This window comes from Typopeltis vanoorti, chromosome 4 (genome assembly GCF_054136105.1).
Source record: "Typopeltis vanoorti isolate ZY-2024b chromosome 4, IOZ_Tvanoo_1.0, whole genome shotgun sequence".
NCBI classification, from domain to species: domain Eukaryota; kingdom Metazoa; phylum Arthropoda; class Arachnida; order Uropygi; family Thelyphonidae; genus Typopeltis; species Typopeltis vanoorti.
In genome coordinates, this window is record NC_143552.1 from 106,241,029 (window position 1) to 106,266,470 (window position 25,442).

The 25,442-nt window shown below is 33.0% G+C and overlaps 1 protein-coding gene across 2 annotated transcripts in view; it reads right to left on the reverse strand.

The window, feature by feature from the left end:
* Hacd2 (3-hydroxyacyl-CoA dehydratase 2) overlaps nucleotides 1-25,442 on the reverse strand; it is a 226,783-nt gene that overhangs the window by 51,201 nt on the left and 150,140 nt on the right. The gene's annotated exons all lie outside the window — the stretch shown is intronic.

Sequence of the window (25,442 nt, forward strand, 5' to 3'; positions counted from 1 at the left end):
AAATTTAACTTCTAATCTCATATTATTAGAAGTTAAACAAACTGAGATTTGAAGCTTAACTTTCCCAGCATGTAAATAACATAAATGGCAGAAACAACTTAGACTACTAATGTAACATAATAACCTCTCATGGGTGGGATTATATATATAAAGTATATATTACTATATATTATATTAATTATATTATATTATTACTCAAAAACACACAAGATTGCAGAACCCACAGAAAACTGATGTAATGGAAAGGAATTAAGATGGAAAGGAATTCAGTTGGTGTTCTTTTGAAGAGACAAACATACAGTGTTTAGAATGATTGGTTTGATTCCCCCCCCCCTGCATATTAGCCACATGTTATAATCTGCTATGACAGTGGTTAAAATTTATGTAAAACCATGGTACAAATTATAAGTCAAAGTAATCAAAATCAAAAGTATATAATATGAAAAATATATAAAATCAGAATAATGTAAAATTAAAGATTTGACATTATTCATTACATTAAAGATTTCTCTTTCAAAGTAATATATATATATACACATAAATTACGTATAAAGTTTTTTTTGTACAAATTTAAAAACATATATTGGAGGAATCAGATAAAATCTGAGTGTACAGGGCTGAGGGAGATTATTAATGAGAGCAGTCAATTAAAAGATGCATGATGGTTAAAGCAAAGCCACAGTACACATACATAGGCATGTCATCATTTCTCAACAGGAAAGAGTATGTGAGACAAGCCTGCATAAACTTGTCTCACATATTCTCATATTTCATTTTGGCTGCATGTAATAAGGACAGCTGCTGATGTCAAAGTGTCAAAGATGGTTTTGCTTTGACACAAAGACTAGGAATAAGTGGTGTTCAAAATGCTAAAGATGCAATTCTGATAGCAGATTGGATCCAGCCATTAAAATGTGGTGTTTCTTGCATAAGCATAAACTTGAGACCCATTATTAATTCTTGATCTGATAAGGGCTCAATATAAGTGAAGCAATGAACACTGTCTGCACCTGCAAGAGGTGGAAGCTAGGGTGCAAAGAATGTTCGTTTTTCTTTGAAACTTATCTCACAATGAGGTGGAAATGTAAGTTTCTCACCATAAATGAGTCCCAAGAACCCTGCTTCTGTTGCAACTGGAATAATCATTTGTCTTAGCTCTCAGTCAGGATGTGGTACTCAAACAGTTTTCTGTGGCAAAAATCTGAGCCAATTAACAAATGTTTGAGAGATGGTCAACAGACTGATACAGCTGTCTTTATGACTCATTACAAGAATAACAAAAGATAGATGATAGTCATCCACAGAGAGGACATTACTTACAGTTGTAGTGTTCTGTTAGTGAGTTAACTCTGATAACAAATAGCATGATACACAGAAAACCTTGTGGAACTCCCTCCTCTTACAAAGAATCTCACTCACACTCTAAAGATTCAGATATAAAGCTTTTAATAAACAGAAGGAGGGTTCTCTCCAAGATCAAAGTAGTGCAGGTCTCTCAATATTCCAAATCTCAAAACTGTTTAATATGCTTTTTTTTTTTTTCCATAGAAAGAAAACTGATACTAAGTATTTGGTTTTAGGAAAGCATCTCTAATGAATACTTCTAGTTTTATTAAATGATCTATTGTAGAATGTTTTCAGAAGCCCTATTATATCTTAACAAACAAGTTGTTGCTCTCCAAAGCACAAAAGGCACGGGTTAACTCCTTTTGGCAAGATCATGTACAAGCTGCTAGTCTGGCTTTGGAAACAATAACTGTCTTTTACCAGGATTCCAGAAATTCATTCTCACAGAAAATTCTGTAGAACTGATCCATGAAGAACAGTGAAATATGTTAACTATCTCAGACAGATGTCACTGGTACTACAGCTGTTGGTCAGCAAAGCAGCTTTGTTCGTTTTTTCTTGAATGGCCTGTGATAATATTCCAAACAATTCAAAGTGAACAGAATTTTGTTTTTCTGCTTTACTTTTTAGGATCAGGAATTCAGGATTGCTGATGTTTGGCAAAATGTTTCCTGAGTGCATTGGCAAATGCATATCCATTCTGTTCCAAGATTGAAAAGGATGAGTGAAATACCTGTCCTTCAATTTCTGGATTTTGTCCCAGACTTCCTTTATTTATTTATTTTTGTTGATCTAGTATAGATATGAATTGGATTTATGAGTAATTTTGGATTTTTAATGGCAAACATACTCTGATAGGACATAAGCATGTTTGAAGCAATTAAGTTTTGTATAGTGAAGCATCAGAAGGAAAATATCATGTTTTGTTTTCAACTTTCTCCGTAGATGTACCTTATGAATTCCAGAAAGGTTTGGGGAAAAGAGAAAATTAACTTGATCTTTTAGATGCTACAGTTGTTGTGACTTGTAATATGATTTACTGCTTCATTAATAGGACAGCAGCTGACTACTGAAAAAGCAAATTCTGCCAAAGAGAAAAAGATATTTCAAATCAGCTTGATCTTATTTTACATCATGATATCCTGTTGGAAAACACAGTTGCCACGAAAGAAACTGGATGTTTAAACATCGGGAAGAGGGAAGGTGAAGTTAGGTTGAGCGGTGAATGTGCAGGTAGATATGCAGAAAAAGGTGTTACTCCCAGTGTTAAAGAGGATAGGCTATTGTTGTCAAGTATGCACTCCAGAACTCTTCCACTAACATGAGAGGAAGAGTTGTGGAGTGCATGCATTAATCCTACAAAATACTGTAGCCATTTAAATCTCCCATTAAGAGTATAGGGATGGCAATTGCAACATGAGGTCATCGAGGGAGAAATCTGTAGAGGGTGGTAGATAGATCAGCATACTGTAATAAGAGATCCCACTGAAAGATGAATGGCAGCTGCCTCTGTCAGTATTCAGGGGGGGGGGGAACTTGCTGGAAAGGGGTATGGTTGCCTACAAGGATGCAACTTCTTCATGAGCAGGTTCATCCCCTAACCTACCATGTGGATGATAGAGGTATATACCACAACACAGGATCCTCAATATCATCCATGTCCAGTGGAATCTGCAATATTCCACTGCAGAAATTTGCAAGTTACTTATGAATGGTGGATGCATGTGGGTTCTGGTTTTATGAGGATTGTTTTTTATCAATTTTTTTAGAGAATTGTAACAATAAGCATAAATGAATGAGGGCAAAGGTACCACCCCGCCCCCCCCACCTATTAATGAATCATGACTTATTCTTCAGGATACACAATCTGTTATTTTTCAAACTAGTGGGTTTAGATATAGTGGAATCATTTTTGATGTATTTTCAGGAGTGAGATCATATTCATTTTTTAGTTAATTCACACTCTAGTGAGATTGCAAATAAATAATATCACTCAGGAATGATGAAATTGTGAGAAGGTGGAGCAGATATATGTATTCATGCCCCCCCTTTGACAGATCTTTATATGGATTTCAATTGAAGGTGAGTTAGCTGATCTCATCTCATACGGAGGTAGCAGGATTTTTTCTCCTGGAAACTCATGTTTTTCATCCTGCATACAGGCAAATCGGCCATCAGAACACAAGAAATTTACAGACAAAAAATACTGTAGGTGGTGGTGTTGAAGGTAGTTGCATGTCAGGACACTTGTAAAAGATCTGAGTTTGAGACACTGGGGCAATGCAAGGTTTGTTATATGAGTTAGAGAAATGGAAAGTACTTAGAAAAACTCTGAAGAGCATCTGAGATCAGGGAGAGAGAGAGAGGGGATTGGTTATATATATGAAGAACAGGATGGGCCAAATAGCAGAACTCTGAAGAACAACTGCATTATCAGAAAAATCTGAAGACAGAACACTAACTGTTATCACAAGCAATGAACAAGTCAAGAAAACTGGCAAGCCAGTAACAAAAGAATGGAATTTCGAGTGCAACCCACTGTTTGTTTCATATATTTGATAAGTGTCTCCGTAGTGCAATTGAAAGAACAACTGTATGTTGTTGGCATAGGTTTCTGTGGTTTAGCAATTCAAAAGAAAGATTCCAGTATTGCGACCACATGTTTATTAAGATAATTAAAAATAAACAAACTTGACAAGTTTCGTATGTCATTTGACTTGCATCTTCAGGGGGGTTAAAGGTAACTAAAAGTTTAAACACAAGAAATGAGAAATTACTCAGAATAGTCCATTCTATGATGTTATGGCCATCTAACGGTTCATTAAAAAATACGAATTCAGAATCTGTGCATGCTAAGTTTGATCGAGCATTGTTCAAATTTAGCATGCACAGATTCTGAATTTGGATTTTTTTAATTTAATGAACAGTTAGACGGCCATAACATCATAGAATGGACTATTTTGAGTAATTTCTCATTTCTTGTGTTTCAACTTTTAGTTACCTTTAACCCCTGAAGATGTAAGTCAAACGACATACGAAACTTGTCGGATTTTTTTATTTTTATTTATCTTAATAAACATGTGGTCGCAATACCGGAATCTTTCTTTTGAACTGTATGTTGTGTTCTTTGATTGGAAAAAGCCTAAGTTTGATTTTCATTGTGATGAGAGGAATCTGTATATGGACTTCAACCAAAGATGAGTTAACCGATCTCATGCAGAGATAGCAGGGTTTTTTCTTCCAGGAAACTTGGGTTTTTAATCCTGCGTACAAGCAAATCGGATGAGAACAAATGCAATTTACAGACAAAAAATACTGTTGTTGTTGGTGGTGGTGGTAGTGGTGATGGATGATAGATGATGTTGATGGTAGTAGTAGTGTTGTGTGAATTAAGTAGTAGTAGTAGGGAAGAAGGTGTGACATGTGTAGCAGAGTAGTGTAGAGCACCCTCTTGCGATGAGTCACTGGATTTCTTGGAGGTGTCATGTAATAATATCTTTCCATGGCATGAGTCCAGAGGAAGGTGAAGTTGGCAAGATCTGCTATTGATCTTTAGTGGTAAAATCCATACTAGTGTCGCTGATTAGCTAGGCAGATCTCCAAGTAATGAAGAAGTTGACTGTTAACAACCTTTTCCATTACTTTTTCATGATTCTTACATCCCTTATAGAGAGTACCAAAATGAGAGTAACAGGTTGATATTCTGATGATATCATCCTGTTACTCTCATTTTGATATCTTTTTTTTTTTTTTTTTTTTTTGAACTGTTGCATATGAACATCCTTCCATGCTGTGGAGTAGATACTAGCTGAGTAGAATAGATTGTAAAGATGATAAAGATGATGATTGTAAACCTAGTTGAGGTGTGAATCTTTTAAGCAGAGAAAGGGTCCTGATGCTGAATGCCATCAGGATCCTAAACTATTTAAATAATAATCTGTTTTAAAACTGGGATATTTCAAATGTCAAGTTATCTTCACTTATATTATCAACACTGATGTTGCAACACTTCTGCTCAGTGGACAAAGGTTCTCTCCCCTGGTATCTATGTTAACTTGTGATTTTGACATCGATTTGTTCTGAGAGTTATCTGTATCATTTTTAAGTCTATCTGAAGCTAGTCTTAATAATATATCTACAACTATATTACTAAGTGTGCTAAATACGATAAACCACTAAAAACAAACTAGAATAATATACTAAAGATACACCACCAATTAATCTAAGAAAACATAATATGATATAATGTATAATAGATTTTATTCCTTAGTTACATTTTTGTAATTTATTATACTGTTCACAATCGTGACCTGTCAAACAATCTGTCAACACAGATCAACATAAATATCTGTGAGCTGTGTTTTGTTTTCTATCTCTATAAATCTACTATATACATATTATACTGGGCATTAAACAGAAATTTTTTTTCCATTTTAATGAAAATATGTTTCTTATGAAATCAAATCCACTAATATAAAAAATAAGTCTAAAAAAATTGTACTATCAATAACATTTTGAGGAAATCAAACTTAAACTCTGCTGGATTTCACTGACTCATCTGTAAGTTAAAAGTTAAACATTTTCTACAAAAAATATTTTTAGTGTATTTTGTTAACATCACCAGATACCAGTACCTGGTATCTGGGATGGTACCAGAGCTTAAATACCTGATATACTTTATATGAACCACATATTTCTTATCGCTGGCTGAATGCAGTCAGGTAACTTTTGAAGTCGCTTAAGGTCTTACTGCCTGATAAGCTGAAGCAGGCTTTTAAACAGTTCAAATTAAATTTCTGATTTTTTATAACCTTAAGATATTTTTATAGAATACTAAAGGCCATCAAGAAAAAATGAAAGAGTTTGAGGACAGGAACCAAACCTTGGAGATTCATAGGCAAATCCTGAAGAAAACATTGATTGATTCAAGCAGAGAGGCATGTGGTGAGGTTGTCTGCAAGGATAGAAAAATCAGAACTCCATGGTGAATACTGGAAGTTAAAGAGGCAGTGAAGGAAAAGAAGAAAGATCAAAAAGTTCCTGGTGAATAAGTCAGCTTGTTTTCTTAGAGAATACAGAGACAAATGTAAGAAAGCTAAACAAAAGTCATGGGAGGACTTTGATAAGAACATAGAAAATAAATATCAAGAAAGTGGCAAGATATTCTGGAAGTTGTTGAAAAAGGAATTAGAGATGATAAAGGTGACATGAAAACTGAGGAAAAAGATATCCTAAATGAATGGAGTAAAGACTTTGAAAAATTGCTAAATGAAACAAGCAGTGATGACCACCCACACATGGTACTAATGTACTATACGTTGATCAACTAACCTCTCATGCATGGGCTCAACATAAAAAAAAAAAAAGCACAGTGGTAAAAAAACACTGATCAGGCATGCAATCAGGAATACATGAAATAGAAAAAGTCTGAAATGTGGAAAAGTAGCTGGAGTAGATGATATTGGACCAGAAATGCTCAAGTATGGAGGTATAAAAAGTCTTACAGTGACTGCACTGCATTGTTCAGAAGGTCTGGACAGAGGGATGAATTCCAGATGATTGGAGTAGAGCTCTCATAGTACCTATATATAAAAAAGGGAAATAAAACTGAATGTGAGAATTACAGAGGTATTTCCCTACTGAATGTTCCTGGTCAGATTTATGATTTATGCAAGTATACTTGAGAAATGGTTGAGAAGGATTGCAGAATGAAAGCTTGGTGAAGAACAAGCTGGATTCAGGACAAGTAGAGGCTGTCAGGATCAGATTTTCACTTTATGACAAATAGTTAAGAAATCATGGAAATATAACAAGTATCTCTATTTAGGTTTTATAGATCTGGAAAAGGCATGTCTGCATGGTTAACCTAGTGGCTTTGCGCTTCGCACCTGGGGAAGGAGTATCTCAGGTTCGATTCACGTCGAAGACGTGAGAAAATTAAGGATCTTCCTCAGGCACAGTCAAGTTAGCCGGTCTTGGGCGCAGGCAGTAGGATTTTTTCTGCCAGTTTATCTGGTGTTTTTCATCCCGCAAGCAGGCAAACCAGCCCAGTGAACATACGCTTCTACAGCCAAAAAATATATCATCCCCCCCAATGACAGGTCAGTTGTGAATGGTACTAACAAGTAGTCTCATCTAAGTAACATGCAGAACCTGCATAGGAAGTGGGAATAACGCGTAGTGAAAGATCTGGAAAAGGCATATGACAAGATGCCAAGAGAAGAGCTATTCAAACACTACAGTTGTATGGTGTCAATGGGGAATTATATCAGGCAATACTCAGTTTTTATTTCACTTGTAAGTCAGCAGTTAGAATTGAAGTATAAGAAGATGGTTTAATGTTGAATCTGGTGGCAGGCAAGGATGTACATTATCCTCTCAGTTCTGTATATGGATCACTTTATGAAGGAGAGTGGTATTAAATCTGATATCAAAATTAGAAATGTTAATCTCAGCTCTTTTCTTTATGCAGATGTTATACTTCTAAATAAATCTGGTACAAGTCTGCAAGATTTCCTGACTAAATTGAATAACTGTTGAAACAGATATGGTATGAAGGTCAGCAATAACAAGTCAAAGATAATGAAAATAGGCAGAATCAGTGAAAATATCAACTGCATTGTGAATGGAGAACCAATAGAACAAGTAAAACATTTCAGCTATTTAGGCATGATTTTTAGTGAAGATGGTAAATTAAATATGGAAATAGACAACAGAATCAACAAAGCTGGTATGGTAGGAAGTCAACTTAATAAATTTATATGGAATATGAGAGAAATTAGTCAAAAGAGAGAAAACACTAAATTAGCTTAAATTAAGGGGATATTAAATCCCGCATAGTTTTAAAACCGAATAAGAAACTCAAAGATCGGAATCAGAGAGTTTCTTGCCGAATATAGTAAACTATAAAGTATCAGCGACACTAGCGTTAGCCAATGCAAGTGATCCTAGTACGTAGTACAATACCAGGCAACTCGTTGCAAAGGTGAAGGAAGTTCAGATCGCTATTCTTAGTATTTTCCATAATGTAAAAACACATTTCCTAGGAAATGTATGCTGTTATTACATTATGGAGGGAGGTCATTACCCAGACCGGTTTCAGCCTTTTTTGAGGCTTCATCAGTGAGTAGCTAGACCTAATACCAAAGTGTATAGCGAAAAGAACTTATGTACTCTGCGAACGAGTTTTCCAAACAGGTGCAACCATTAAGTTACTTAAGTATAAAGAGCTAATAAGCTTCATTTCGGCTATGAAAACATTACTTAAATTAAGGGGATATTAAATCCCGCACAGTTTTAAAACCGAATAAGAAACTCAAAGATCGGAATCAGAGAGTTTCTTGCCGAATATAGTAAACTATAAAGAGTTTACTATATTACTTTCTTATTCGGTTTTAAAACTATGCGGGATTTAATATCCCCTTAATTTAAGTAATGTTTTCATTGCCGAAATGAAGCTTATTAGCTCTTTATACTTAAGTAACTTAATGGTTGCACCTGTTTGGAAAACTCGTTCGCAGAGTACATAAGTACTTTTCGCTATACACTTTGGTATTAGGTCTAGCTACTCACTGATGAAGCCTCAAAAAAGGCTGAAACCAGTCTGGGTAGTGACCTCCCTCCATAATGTAATAACAGCATACATTTCCTAGGAAATGTTTTTACATTATGGAAAATACTAAGAATAGCGATCTGAACTTCCTCCACCTTTGCAACGAGTTGCCCGGTATTGTACTACGTACTAGGATCACTTGCATTGGCTAACGCTAGTGTCGCCGATACTTTATAGTTTACTATATTCGGCAAGAAACTCTCTGATTCCGATCTTTGAGTTTCTTATTCGGTTTTAAAACTATGCGGGATTTAATATCCCCTTAATTTAAGTAATGTTTTCATTGCCGAAATGAAGCTTATTAGCTCTTTATACTTAAGTAACTAAATTAGCTGTTTAAGACAGTGTTTAGCTGTTTTCAAGCAAATTTTAACTTATGGATCTGAGAGCTGGATTAGAAATAAAAAACTCAACCAAAGACTGGAGACCACGGATGTGAGATTCCTGAGAAAGATTCAGGTAGTGAACAGATAATAATATCATATTAAAAATGAGGATATTAGGAAAGAACTTCACATTGTCAGCATCCAGGAATGTGTTAGCAGAGCTAATCTCAGGTGGTATGGTCATTTAAACAGAATAAGAGAGGAAAGATTAGCAAAATCAAGTGTTCTCTGACAGGTTTGCAAGAAAAAGACCCAGAGGAAGACAAGATATAGGTGGATTGATACAGTAAAAAAAAAGGGTGCCTTAGAAGATCTGATAATGTTGAAGTCTTGACAGGTAACAGATTGATTTGGAGGAAAATTGTAGATGGGAAGTTAGTAATGATGTAAGTTTTTCATGTAATAGTATCATATCCTGTACACCTCTTGATGGCATCATCATCAAATGTGAGGAATTTGATGATGATAATGATGAAAGCCTTCCATATGTTTACTTAGTGCTTTTCCATCATCAAGTTCCTGACATGTATACCTTCATGGGGATGTATAGGATACTATGACAGTGATCTATGAAACGTTTACATTATTACTAACTTCTTATCAATGGATTTCCACCAAATATCTGTTATTTGTGAGGTATTCAGTAGTGTCAGATCTTATATGTTGGTTTTTCTAAGGTACTTCTAATAGCATTAAAAAAAAAAAACCCATACCTGTTTTACTAGCTTTCTCCTGTTCTGTTCAAGTGCTTACACTACCTAGAATTAGTTCTATTCACACATTTCTGAATAATAACAAGGTCAAGTTCCTATATCTGTATTTTTTAATACAGATTCTGTCATCGATGCTATCAGTTTGCTCATTTCTTCTCATATATGTGTGCTTCAGTTTTTGACGAACTGAATTATTTCTGACCCAACTCTCATATCCACAAGTTGAAATTAGTTTGAATACTGCAATGTATAATGCTACTTTGGTGTTTTGGCTAATCTCTCTCTTATTCCATATAAATTTATTCATCTGGCTACCAACTATACCAAACCTCACTTATTCTAGTGCCTATTTTCATATTTAATTTGGCATCTTCAATAAAAATTGTGCCTTCTCAATAACTGAAATGTTTCCTTGTTCTATAGGTTCTCCATTCAAGATGCAGTTGATGTTTTCAATGGTCCTGTCGATTTTCACAGTTTGTCTTTTTATTGCTCATTTTCATTCCAAATTTGTAACAGCAATTATCCAACTCAGTTTGGGAATCTGAAGACTACTGGATTTATTTAAGTGAATAACATCATCAGCATAAAGTAAAGAACTGAAATATACATTTGCAATATTAATATCAGCCCTAATACCTCTTTCCTTCGCAACCTGATTTTACATCAAGCCATCTCCCTATATCTCCTTTAATTCTATCTACTGACTTAAAACTTAAATATAGACGATGTATTGCTTGATATAATGTTCTGTGTACAGTAATTGTAATGTTCTGAACACAATTACTGTACACTGATTTTTTTTATTAAAAAAAAGGAAAGGTTTTAGTTTAATATGTACACATTTCATTAAATGCATAACATTTTATATGAAAAAAATATATAGCTTATGGTCTTTTGCAAACTGTTTAATTATGTTATTTCCTGGTACTAAATTTGCAAAAAGTTCTAACCTTGAATTTAGTTTTATTTTTGTAACTGAAAAAATTTAAGAAAACATTTAACTTTCAGAATAAGTTTTCACACAATTAAAGAACTGTATCCTTGTTTACAAGTGATCATTTTGTTTTCCTTTTCAAAGTCATGATTTGCTGTGCCAAAGCAAACTTTGTGCAAACTTCCAAATAAGAAGTTTGATGTAGTGAGAGATTTAAAAAAAAAAAAACTGTTGATTAGAATAGAATATATCAGTGATTCCCTAACTTATCTGACTTACCACCCCCTTTTCCAAAAAAAAAAAAATTATTGAGCACCATCCCCCTTGAAACTACTTTCCAAGACCTGACCAGCTCTATCTGATATACATAAAAGAAAATCATATGAAAATCAAATCACAGTTCTTGAGTTTATGTGAACAAACAGATAGATACAGAAACAAATTTGCATTTTATTATGCATCTAGTAGAGATTATTGAAGTTTGGAAATAAAACACCTTGGCACTGAAATTTTAAAACTATTTATTGAAATCAACAAAAAAAAGATAAATTGCACTTAAACATTGCAAGCTGGAGCTGAAAATTTAATAACACTATTAAAATTAAGAAAACAAACATAAATTGCACATAAAATAGTAAATAACGATCAGTAATATTAAAAACAATCCTAATGAGAAAGATGAGCCTGGTGTGCTGCTACTAATTTATTGATATTTGGCTCTATATTTGTCAGCAGCATTCTTAAATCATCGCGATCAGCTATTTGCAGTCAGTCTCTTTTTTTTTTTAGTTAAAAGATTTGTGACCACACTGAACCCACGTTCCACTAAACATGATGATGGAAATGCAATTAAAAACTCTTTTTTTTACTACAGTCCACAATCCGGGATGAAGTATGGGATCTGCTTTTGCAACCAGAACTGTTGGGACCTGTTTTTGAATTTTAATTTCAATTCCTCATTTGTTGTTGCTTCTATTAGTTCTTCTTGTAATTGTAAAGATTCTTCTGTATTTGTACTTGAAAATGGGTACAAAACTCAATCAGGTATTTTCATTTCAAGAATATTTTTAAATCATTGGTTGAAATAAAAATGAAGAGCCTCCAAGTGCTGATAATAGCTGAGTACATCTTCGTCACATTTTCTCACTGCTGATAGATTTGGAAACTGGCTGAATTCTCCTCGTTCTAAGTTTCGTTTGTACAGGACAACTTTTGACACAAACACAGAAATAACAGCTTTTGTTTTTAAACTAAACATATTTGGTCGTTTATATAATTCAAATACAAACTAATTTATTAATTACTGACCATTTACTAAAAACAAAACTACATTAGAGCCTACCAGTTTCACCAGCAAACTGTCTGGCTTTTTCAAGGCATTTACAGAGACATAAAAACTAGTAAATGCAAATTAAAATGAACATAAAAAACGTTGTAAACCAACTAGTAGCTAACGGAAAGCCCACTATCACCATCTTGTGCAGACCTTTTCATGGAAAAACTTGAAAAAGAAATTCTCTCCACAATCTCCCCTAGACTATCTACATAGTGGAGATATGTTGACGATATCTTCATTATATGGCAAGACAGCTTAGAAAACCTAAAATGGTTTCTGGATAAAATCAACTCAATACATAACAAGATAAAATTCACTCTGGAAGTGGAAAACAACAACCAACTGCATTTTTTAGACATCTTGATAAAGAAACAATCGAATAGTGTCAAATTATCTATTTACAGAAAGCCCACAGATACTGGAAGATATCTTCATTATACTTCAAACCATCACAAGACACACAAACTGAGCATTATCCACATGTTGAAATAGGGCAGAAAGTTTATATCAGAAGAGGAGGATACACAGACTGAACTCTCAACTAATAGCCAACACATTATCACAAAATGGATATCCTCAAAACATCATCAAAAAATATCTATACGGTGACAACCCCAGACAAGAAGAATCACGCTCCCAGCACATTTCTACTGTAGTGATCCCTTTCATCAAGTCAATTTCTTATCAAATAGCCAGAATACTAAGAGCCTACAACATCAGAGTGGTCTTCAAACCAACCACCAGCATCAGACAAGTTTTAGGATCCCCAAAAGATAAGGTACCTTTCTACAAATATCCAGGAGTATATTACATTCCTTGCTCCTGTGGTCTTGCCTACATCGGACAAACTTCACGTAGTTTAGAAATCAGACAAAAAGAACATGTTGGTGATGTAAACCACAACAGAAGTATCTCTTCTGGCTTAGCACATCATTTCTGTATTATCTAACCACACTATAGAGTGGCAAAACAGCTCCATGCCATATCTGGATGACGACTACAGACATCGTTTATTAAAGGAAGCCACAATAGTGTTAATAACCGGTGGAAACCTCAACAGAAATCAGGGTGCAATCCTAAATAGTTCGTGTAAAAACTTGATCCTCTCTCTCTCTCTCTAAATCAATCTGAACTACAGCTAGCCAGTAATCACATTACACGTTTACAACAAACACATGCGTGATAATGAATAAGAATGATAAGTCCTCTCTGTCATGCGAACGTGTAACCTTAGCTACTAGTTGGTTTACAACATTTTTTATGTTCCTTTCAATTTGCATTTACTAGTTTTTATGTCTCCGTAAATGCCTTGAAAAAGCCAGACAGTTTGCTGGCGAAACTGGTAGGCTCTAATGTAGTTTTGTTTTTCGTAAATGGTCAGTAATTAATAAATAAGTTTGTATTTGAGCTTTTGTTTTTATTAAATTTATGCTCATCTCCTTGGAGCTGTAGATTTGTTTCATTAAATTGGTTAAAAAAGTCGGTCAAATAAGTTATGTCACTTTTGAAATTAATCAAGTTGGCTTGTAAAGAATCATGTCTGTTTTCTAAAAACTGCAGCACTCAGTCAAAGAGTTTATAAAATCGATTCAAACAGGTACCCTTTAATAGCCAACAAACTTCTGTATGGAGCAGCAAGCGACTGAATTCTTCATTGTTTTCAATACTGATTTTTTGACATCTGATTTTTGACTGCTATAATTACATAATGTAATGACCTATGTAGGTGATCACTCGGGTATTTGGAAACTAAATGTTGATGATGAATCACACAGTGTCCAGTGAATACATCTGACACCACCTCTCTGAAATATGCAATAAAACTGCCCCTACCATCAATAGCAACTGACAAGATATTATTCAGAGGGAATTCTTTTTCTTTAAAAAATTCTTCCAATGCATGAAATATTGATTCTTCTTTAGTGTCAATTAGCAAATTTTTAGCAAATAATAATTCTAGGCAAATTTTTTCTTCTTTTATGCATCCTATATATGCTAAAAGTAAGGCTTCGTTTCCTGGTAAAGCGGACTCATCAAGTTGTAGCTAGGGTGTTTTTAAATACTCACATAATGAGTCTTCAACATCCTGGGCCATTACATCAATTCTTCATTACACTGTACTATTTGCTCAAAAGAATTTTCTTGATAATATCAGAGGCTGGCTTGTGCAATATAGTGTGTATGACCTCATTAACAGCTGGTAGGATTAGTTCTTCACCAACATTATACGGTTTTCCTGATTTACAATCAGTAAGGAAATGTTGTAAGAGGCACACAACCCATCATCATCATCTAGTTTGGATGCTGCTGAAAACATACCTCCCAATGTTGGTTGTTTCAAAAATTTTTCTTTAAGTTCTTGAAAATATGATAATTTCTTATCTTTTTTATTAGCATGAACGTTTGTCAAATATTCTTCTAGTCTTGAAAGCTTCATAGATTCATTTGAAAAACTTTTTGGCAAATCAGGCACATTGGTAATGTTTTGCTTGTAGGTGACTGAGTAAAGCCATATTTCAAATATTCAATATTATATTGTCTACATTTCTTCTTGGGTTCAGCCATGATATTATCTGTAAAAAAAAAAAAAAAAAAAAAAAAAAAAAAAAAAAAGAAGAAGAAGAAGAAGTTAAATTTACAAAATTACTAGAATGCAATTTCTCGTGTACCCAAATAAATTATTTTTACAAGGTATAAAAATACTCACGTGAAACCTGCTGTTTTATTGGAACAACAATAATTTGCTTTGTGTGTAATCCATGGAAGTAAGGTACTGACTAGGTATCGAATATGCACTAAATTATTATACACTACATCACATTGCTAACTGCTTGTCACACAATTCAGAAACAATCTAAAACTGATTTCATATATCTCACACATTTATAGTATTATACAGTGAACAAGTCATAACATGCGCATGTTCCTGCTGATGTGTACTGGACTTGTAAAATCCTGATCACTTGAAAGTGAGTGCCTGCCAACACTTTGCTTGTTAAGACCTGTCGTCGGACTTCAATGCTGATCAGCTGTAACTTGCATTGTATGTTTCCTTGGAAAATAACGCAACCATTATGACGTTTACTTACATTATACAACAGTTATATTAATATGATAAATGTTTTTCAGCACCTAATTTTTGTCCTTTATGCTTTCACCACCCCCTCACTTCAATTCAATGCCCCCTTTTTGCTAATGAGGCCACTACTGTCCCCTGGATCGTTCCAGCGCCCCCAAGTTGATGGTACAGCTCACTTTGCGAACCACTGGAATATATTTAAAGTGTGTGGGAGAAACAGAGTAACAGAAATGATTAAAAAAAAAAAAAAAACCTCAGAAGATAGAAAAGACTCAAGAGAGAAACAGTTTTGCTTGGAGAAGAATTATTATCACTGCACTGTCCATTATGGATGTTGTTATGAATTAGGAACTCTATTACAAATAGAATATCAAGTCTTCTTAAAATTTCTAGATCCATTTTCTCTGATTCCTTGATCCCTGAGGTTTGTTCTTTTGACGTAGATAATAAGAAATTTTTTTCAACAATTTCTAAGTGATCATTCTATTTCATTTGAAGATTTGTTGTCCAGAATTCTCAATGGAATAACATCACAGGATAAGTTAAAAGTGATGAAATACATGTATACCTTGAAATTTGGTGATTGTTTCTTAGAATGTTGGAAGCGTCTCAGACCAACAGGTCTGAGGGCTGCATTTACCATTATGCGTATGAGGTGCAAGCTGAGGGCCTTACTCTCTATGGGGGGCCACATTTTAAAACCTTACTCCTCACAAAGAACAATAAAAAAACAGCATAGTTATAGTTGCAAAATAAAATACTTATTTTTAAATATTAAATTCATAATATAAAAACTAGAAGCTACTGAAAAATTTGTGAGGCTTCCCGCTTCCATTTGAAATACATTGTTCTCTCCTTAGAATATAAAAATAATAGGAACTCCTGTATTCCATAAAATTCATGTATGTAAGCATACCATTTCTTTGCTAGACTAGGACATGGAGAATATATACACATCGAGCAAACCTGGATAATATTCTGTCCACCTGTTGAAAGAATGGATAAGAAGTGCAGTTTGACCGTCATGTCCATTAGATAGGGCAATAATCCTTCACGCTGAAAAGAACACTTTAACTAGATTACCTGGTGTACATAGTAGCTATGTTCAGTTACCTATGCCGTTTGCTTGGTAACTGGAATCTAAGTTATATCAGACTAAATACCTATGAGTTATATTCATTTTTTGCTGCTTATTTTTATCGTATAATTAAGTTTTTAATGCCAGCGCAAAATAAGAAATCCTTTCATACTTTCTTCACTTCATATTGTATCACTTTGGAAGATCAATATCACTATCAATTTTTTTGCTAATTATTATAATCGCCAATACATTTTAAAATTCTCCCAGAACTTGATTGAAGATAATTATTTTTGTCAAACAATTATGTTATAAATTCATGAAAATCCGAATCTAAAAATGAATACAGCCTCCATCTGTTCCAAATTAAGATTTCTTTTTATTCATAATCTTAGTTTGAAGATTAGTTCATGGATTGCGCGAAGGTTCGCACTTTTAAATTTTGCTTTATAGAGAATGATAAGTAAATCTTGAATCATATCATGTAATATGCAATTTTTATAACGTAATCTTTTGGTTTTTGCATTTCAACTTTCTTGGTTCCCCCCTATTCACTTACTACAAATTGAAATAAACGACAGTTATGAAGTCAACTGTTATGTACATATTTTCAGTTAATTTCAATATTATGTGGTAGTTTTGAAGTAGAGATATTTTCCCTACAGTTTATCTTTAGAAACATAAGTAGGTGCATGCATCAAAATGAAAATTTTCATAACAGAATTAATTTGCCTTTAATGGGTAACCCCCCCCCCCCCACATCCCAAAATTATCACCACACACACACACACACACACACACACAAAATACTGCTAGATAACATATGTGCACTTTATTTGTTTGAATTCGCTATTTTTCAAAAGTAATTGTACCAGAGAACTTTTAATATTCCGATATCGAAATTAAATTGTGATTGAGGCCAGGGATTTCGGAGTGTTGGTGGATAGGGAGTTGATGTTTAGGGTGCACACTGCAAAAGTGGCTAAATTAGCTCATTAAATCACTTGGTTGCTGAAAAATATTTTAGCAAGCAGAGACATACAGGTTATTGTTCCTCTGTATTGAGCTTTGATAAGACCCCATCTAGACTACTGTGCCCAGATATGTGCACCAGGGTTTCTTCTTGATGGGAAGGAGGCGGAGAGGATCCAGAGATGAGTGATCAAGATGACAGCAGGTCTATGGAATGAACCTTATGAGAACAGATTGAAGATTTGCAGGTTGCAGAAATTGGTTAATAGGCAGAAAAGGGGTGATATGATTGAGACATTCAAATTACTGAAGGGTTTCTATAAGATTAATTCAGAAAATATTTTTGAGAATAGGACTGGTGGTGGGAGGACTAGGGGCCATCCATGGAAACTTGCATGAAATCAGAGCAAGAGTGTGGTTAGCAAGGGTGTTAGAACTAGGTTTTTTGCTTGGAGAGTGGTGAATGAGGGGAATAAGCGGCCAGAGTCTGTTGTGGGTGCCATGACTGTGAATGAGTTCAAGGCAAGGTATGATAGATACTGTGTGAATGTCGAATAGTTGTTCTTGACATGATGTTAGGGCCTCCCCCGATGAGTCTATGGACTCCTTGGAGTTGCCTAATAATAATAATAATATTATAAATTAGCAAATTTTGTATATTTTTTCATTTATATTATTTGCAGATAAGTATAAATCATTAAATTATGTAATATTGGGAAAATTAATATTTAAAAAACAGTTTCATCCTACAAAAGCAATATCAGAATAAAATGTTTTGAACATCTGTAAAGCAATCAGAAAGGTGAAAAATATAATAATAAAATAAATTTATGTGTGTATTCAGCTATTGTTAGGGACTTCTTAGTGCATCTACTTGACGTGTTCGTTTCTCACTTTCTCAATAATTTTCATTAGCTTACGGACTGTTACTCGAGCAGAAAGGAATAGGTCTATAACCCCCCCCCCCTCAAAAAAAAAAACATAAATAAATGATTATGTAATACATATGCACCTTTTCTTTTAAATAATTCAATTTTTTTTTCAAGATAATTGTATCAAATTATTTATAATTCTTCGATAATAAAAATGAAACCGATCACTATAAATTAAGAAATCATTTTGGTATAACTGTTGTATGTATCAGCCTGCAAAAGATATGTCAGTATTTCTGTGTTAGGATGTCTGTAAACAACAATGGAAAATGAAACAAGACATTCTTGATGTATTCTGCACTAAAGCTAGGCAATTTAGTGTTATTTTTGGGGAGACTTTCTCTCGTCTTTCTCAATAGCAGTGAGAGTAATCTAAGTTTAGCTTTTCCTCCAGCTAAGACGATTATTATGGAGTATTTCAAAGATGTAGTAATATTTAGAATTTAAAAAATAAATAAATAACAAAAATAACACTAATGAAATTAGTGTTATTTTTGTTATTTATTTTGTTATTTGCAATCTGAATAACTGATTTCAGATTGCAAAGAAATAGTACAGAATCAGAAACTTAGAGAGCACAACAATATTATTTGTTTATTTTATTTTATTTATTTATTTTATTTTTTTTGTCAAAACGGTAAACTGGAGTAACAGATTTTGAATCCTGTCTGAAAGCTTTCAAGCCAGTAGAAATTTAAAGTAGTTATGTAATTGAGTTCTAGGAGAGGAGAAGGGAGGTAGATGCAGTAGAAAATCTTCAAAATGACATAAATTTTGAATTATTTCGTATAGGATATCCTTCATATTATATTTTCAGCATATCTACAGCGGTTACACTGGATATTATAGTAATGCAGATCCTAAAAAAAAAAATCTGTTGCAGTTTTAAGCAAAAGACAAAGGCAAAGAATCTCTGATAAAATACCAATTTGATATAAATTTTTGATATTAAAAAGACTCATAATCGGAAACCCCAAGTAATGCAGTTTAACATCATTTGTTGTTCATAAAAAAAATTGTTCCTAAAATTGAAATGTGCGACCCATATAATCTTATTTTGCAAGGAAAGAAGGAAATGTCATATTTATTTCAATACATGTTATTTAAAAAATATAAATATTTGACATAATATTTCCAATGCAAACAAACGTTTTGATTATTTATTTTCGCACATGTGAAATTCATTTTTATTTTGGGAAGAGACACAATAAATAAATTGTGCAGCAAAAAAGGGTCAAATATCATAGGAGAGAAAAGGAAATTCCAAGTAATACAGTGCACATAAAGACAATAATCAGTTAATGGTGTATGTGTGTGTGTGTGTGGGGGGGGGTTAATTGCATTTTAACAGATAACTACCTTTTAATTAGGTCAAAGGGATTTTGAGTATATTTGCGAACAAATATATTCAACATAACTTAGCCAGTTTTGTTGTCAAAAGTGCTGCATTTGAAGAAATATTAGTGGCATAATAATAAAATAGTAAAATTCATAATGCTTCAGAATAACTTGATAATTTTTATAATACCAAAACATCTGTAGAAATCTATTATTATTATTATTATTAGAGTCCTTTTAATTATGAACTCTATAAAGATACACTTAATAAATTGGTTGTATTTTTGTGCTTTTACTTAAATAAACTAGTTTCATTTTGTCACAGATGTTTTTCGCTTCTGGACTACTTGGACTTTTAGACTATTGTTCTTATCAATATTAGTAAATTCCAATCTCCTTCTCTGGAAATTTTCTCTTAGTAAATGTCTGACTTATGTTGACCAACCACTGAGCGACTTAGCAGTTTAATCCAGAGATTAAATATATGGTCAGTTTAATCCATAATGTTCTTAAAAATATTTCACCCTGTGATTTCTCAGAATTCTGTTAGGAAAGAACAGATTCCTGAGTATTGAACTTGCGATCATTTTGAAACATGTTCCTGAGACAACAGAGGTTTTTTTGTGTGCTGCTGCTATTTGTATTAATTATTTGGGTAAGAGCAGTTTCTATATCACATAAACAGAGCATTTGATTTTCAGTTTATTATTATTTATAAATTAAATTGATTTTTCAGTTCATTTTTTTGTGCATCAAGACTCTAGTTATTTTAGGGTAAAATGTCAAGTAAAAAAGGGGATGTTAGTGAGCAAAGCAAGTTATTGTTACTATTTATTGCCTCTACATTTTAACTAAAGCTGGAATTATTATGCTTATTACTTATGCAACTTAAAAAAAAATCACAGCTAGAGTTGAATAAATCTTAATAATTCCAAGGGCATAAAAATAATTTTATGCCCTTGGAATCTACAGTTTTGTTTGAGGGCACATCAAAAGTCAGCAGAACCTTGTCCATATTTCCTATTTGCAAGTTCAAAATTTTCTTGTTTCCTTGCGTTAATGACGAATCGATGAAATTCAATTTGTAGACACTGAAAGTCCTGCTTTTCTGTGGTCTAAAATCAAAGTATTCAGTTCTGTCTCAAGTTCTGGCCATTTTGCAGTTCCACTTCATAGATTAAGTTTATTGTGAGTCGCTTTTTTTAGATCCTCTTCCTGATTCCATCAAGTTCTTATCATTTTCTCAGTTGGGGGTAGTCCAAAATGCCTCTCTGCAGTCCTATTTCCATGTTCTTTAGCATACGCAATCACACGTAGCTTGTATGCAATATTGTAGCAATGCTGACATTTTTCAGCTATAATTTGCCAAGAAATTTAGAGAAAATTTAACGGCAGAAATTTATCACCATTCACAACAACTGCGACAACAATTGGAAAGTTTAAACAAACAGGAACACAGCTGTGATCATCTATGACAGCGCATGGGCATCCACTGAACTCTACGTAACTGGAATGCTCTCACACACTGCAAGGAAGCAAGAAAGAAATCGCGTAACTCGGAACAGAGAAAATTTCCAGAAATGAAAGTAATAAAAAACCGAATATCAGCGTATAAGACACACCCTGTTTTTCAGACCTATTTTCAAAGAAAAAAAGTGCGTCTTATACGCCGGCAAATACAGTACACCTTTCTTTAAATTAATTATGATTCAATTACATGGAATATTTAAAAGTGTAAATAATATATATAAAATATATTTAGAATTACATTAAAAGATTTTAAACTATTTAGAAAATTTAATATTAAATACAAAGTATCGTAGAAGTTGCATAATTATTTATAATTCATCGATATAAGTTAGTCATTTATTTAAATAAAATGACTTACAACATTGCTGGTTTAATATTACCAAGTTTTTTTAATATTAATATTTACTGTATACATATGAAATTCTTTTTTATTTTTGGGAAGAGACATAATAAATAAATTATGCACCAAAAAGGGTCAAATATCGTAGAACAGTAAAGAAAATTCCAAATAATGGTAATTAAACTGATAGTTTAGTTACTGTTATTTGGCTAGTATTTGTAAAGCAGTATACTGTATATACCTAATTATATGGTTAAAGTAGTTGTCACAGTCAGTAAGAATATATTTTTCAATTAAATTATTATTCTTATTTGACTGTTACTCGTTTATTTTAACAAAACCAAGATACTACTGTTTCTATTTTTGTATATTTTTAGCTTTTAATGTAATTGTTTATTTTATTTATATGTTTATTTTGGATTTAATAAATATTTATTTTGCTTTTGATAGATTAATACACATAATGATGCCAAGAAAATCTGAAACTGGAGCTAGTAAAAGAAAACGACTCAGAGAAAATGAAAAACAGCTAAATAGAGAGGGCAATTTTGTCTCTCTTGTGTTCTGAAAATGAAGAATTTCATAGAACTGAAGTTGTACTTCACACTTCTCAGAATGAAAATGAAACATTGGTATCATTATCAGGAGGAGATGAAATTGAAAATGAAGAACATCAAAATGATGTGAAAAACATAGAAGGAGAGAAAGAAGTAAATGAAACAAATCAAGAGGATTCTGAAGAAAATTACTTACCATATAAAAATACTAGCAAGCAAGCTATCTCTTATTATACCGATATAGCAGTGTGGCCACTTACAATTAATGAACGGTTTATCAAGCATATTTTAATAAATATGCCTCAGAATGTTGGTAAAATCAAAAATTTAAAAAAAGAATACCTAGAATGCAATAGAATATATGTCAGAAATGTAAATGAATCACATCTTTACTGTAAAAAGGCGAATGGAACAAAGGAGAAACGAGAGTGGCTAATTTTTTCAGAAATCAGCAAAGCAATTTACTGCTTTGTTTGTAAATTGTTTTCTATAGCTTGATGAAGGGTTTTAATGACTGGAGATATATAACACGAACCTTATATAATCATGAGCATTCTATTGAGCATATATGAACGATGTGCACATATCGCATAAATAGTCGAATTGATCAAATAAATACAATCTGAAGAAAATTATTGGAGAGGTTTTGAAAAGAATAATAGCTACCATTAAGTTACTGAGTAAAAGGGCTAGCATTTAGAGGAAATACAAATGATATTTTTTCTGATTCTTGCAAAAATTATTTATCGTTTACATTATTTAAGTGAATTTGATGATTTTTTAAAACATCACATGAAATGTATGCCAACTGTGGTTCTGGCAGATCAAATTATCTTTCTTACTACACTTGTGATGAATTCATAGCGTTAATATCTAAAAAAAAACAAGAGAAATATTAATATCAGAAATTAAGGAAGCTGCTTATTTTGCAATAATACTCGATTCAATGCCAGACATTGTCCATAATGACCAATTAGCTATGATATTTAGATATGTTGCTGCAAATTCTGACAGAGAAATATTTTTCGGGTTCATCAGTATTACACAACATAATTCCTTATATTTAGAAGAGGTAGTGTTAAAAAAATTAGAAGAATTATCTTTGGATATAAAAATGTGCAGAGGTCAAAGCTATGATAACGCTGCCAATATGAAAGGCATCTATACAGGTTTACAAGCTAGGCTGAAAAAACATAGTCCCTCTGCACATTATATACCATGCTCTAGTCATTCCTTAAATTTAATTGGCAACTATGCCGCAGAATCTTGTCCAGAAGCAGCGCAATATTTTTGTTTTATTCAAAATGTATATAATTACTCTTCATCTTCAACAAGAAGATGGGGTATACTCCTTAAATATTTAGAAAAAAAAATCTTTAACAGTTAAAAGACTAAGTGAAACAAGGTGGTCCCTAAGAGTTAACGCTATACTGGCTTTGAAACATGAATACAAATTAAAGATGCATTACTTGAACTATCCATTTCTCCTTATGAAAAACTTTTTTTTTAAGTGAGAGAGCTCATCATTGGCTGAACATTTTGACAAATCAGAAACAACAATTTTAACAGTTGTGTGGGACAAAATTTTACATGCTATTATACATGCTACTAGTAAATCTCTACAAGATCCCGATATGGATTTGTTTTTAGCTAATAATTTGTTACAGTCTTTAGTTGGTTTTATTTTAGATATAAGAAATAGTTTTGCTGCTGTAAATGAAGAAGCAAATTTATTAACAGATGAGACAAAATTTAAAGATGAAAAGGAAAGAGTTAAAAAAACGAAAAAAAAAACGAATGACAAAGTTTCACAATCTAACAATGAGATTATATTACATGGGAAAGAAAATTTGCTGTGAACACTTTTAATGTCATTTGCGATAAGCTAATTTTGGAAATTAATGAAAGAACAAAAAGCTATTTCGACATATTAGATATGTTTGACATTTTTCTGAAGAAAGATATAGATCAAGACAAGTACAAGACTAGTATTAATAAAATTTTACAAACTTATGGGACTGATATTGATCCAGAAAAACTTACTGATGAAGTGAACACACATTCGCTGCCACTTGGCAGCGAACGTGTGTTCACTTCATCAGTAAACTGTGCCCAAGGAGTGAACACATGCTCCTTGGGCACAGTTTGTTACCGCACACCAAGCAATTTCACTTCTTCAAGGTCGGTACGAGTTATCTCGTTGCCGGCGGTTAGCGTCATACGAGTATATTCGTAGTTGGCTTGTGAGGCTCATATTCTAACTATGAGTATACACACCTTTGCTGCTACGCTCTACACGCCAAACACTTTCACTTCTTCAAGGTCAGTACGAGTAATCTCACTGCCGGTGGTAAGCGTCATACGAGTATATTCGTAGTTGGCTTGTGAGGCTTATATACCAACTATGAGTATACTCGTAGTTGGCAACGAATGTGTTAAGCAATTTTTAATAATGATAAAGGAAGAAATTCTTCAATTAAAAACATGTACAAATTTATAAATGATGGGTTAAGGTCTACTTTTCCAAACATAGAAACAATTTTAAAAATATTTTTGATGATGCCTATTTCAAATGCAAGTGTTGAGAGCTCGTTTTCAGTGTCGAAACGAATAAAAAATTATTTAAGAAGCAACTTGTACCAAAATAAAACATGTGACCTGTCATTATTATGCATTGAATCGGATGTAATGGACTCAATTAATTATGATGACATTATAGATATTGCTAAAACCAAAGTCAGAAAAAAAAAATTTTAGTCATTAATTTTTTTATTTAAATTTGAACCGATTTATTTTTATACTTTTTTTAAAATGCAAATATATATATGTATACCAATGTTGTGTTGTGTTATTAAAATGAGTTATTATGGAAATGTTGACTTTTATTTTCAATAAACTAAAAAAATGCTTATTTTTGAGGCCTCGTGTTGCACCTAGGGCCTCCAAAAGTATAAATACGGCCCCAGACCAATGTAGTAGAGCATTCAATCATAGTTAAATCTGACAAACCAGTTTATGTGAAGCAGTATCAAACATCATTAAATATTAAATATGCAGACAGAATGAAGTTGTTACAATAATAATATTTGAAAGTAGATTAACCTCTCAACATCTTTGTGGAATTTTTTTTTAATCCTAGAGAAGCCAAATGGTGACCTCGATATGTCCTTGATCTAAGGGCAGTAAACAAGGTTACAGAAACTAACTAACATGAGATAGAGGAGCATTAGGCGCAATTAGATGGTGTGCTTTCAAAACTCAATCTCAACAGTGGCTTCTATCAGA